Source organism: Penaeus monodon, chromosome 25 (genome assembly GCF_015228065.2).
Source record: "Penaeus monodon isolate SGIC_2016 chromosome 25, NSTDA_Pmon_1, whole genome shotgun sequence".
Lineage (NCBI taxonomy): Eukaryota > Metazoa > Arthropoda > Malacostraca > Decapoda > Penaeidae > Penaeus > Penaeus monodon.
The window spans coordinates 10,490,835-10,491,168 of record NC_051410.1 but is presented as its reverse complement, the minus strand read 5'-3'; the positions used below and the strand labels follow the sequence as shown (position 1 = coordinate 10,491,168).

The window sequence follows — 334 nt, the reverse complement described above, 5'->3', positions numbered from 1 at the left end:
TTTGTCACCAGACCCAGTTATATTATGTGTGTATCTCTCAACCTAGATTGTGGAAGGTAATAATTCTAGGAAGCGATGCCACATAAGTGAAAAAGATAAAGGCATACTCCATAGCTCCATACCATGACTGGCATACACTCGATGGCATTTCTCAATTTCGTCTTGCCTTTTTTGGTGGCATAGAATGACACATGGGCATATTAGACGCACCCTTTTTCGAGGAGTGAATTTTCATTTTTATGATAGTTTTTTTCCCCATGGTATCACTATTATTATTAATATTTGAGAGTACGTAACTTCGCATGGAAGAAGCAGGGCGATTTTTTTTTTTTTT

General features: G+C 37.1%; 1 protein-coding gene across 1 annotated transcript in view; it reads left to right on the top strand.

Moving 5' to 3' along the window:
* The window catches only part of LOC119589539, a gene marked incomplete at its 5' end in the record, with an annotated part of 30,702 nt that overhangs the window by 7,436 nt on the left and 22,932 nt on the right, over positions 1 to 334 (top strand).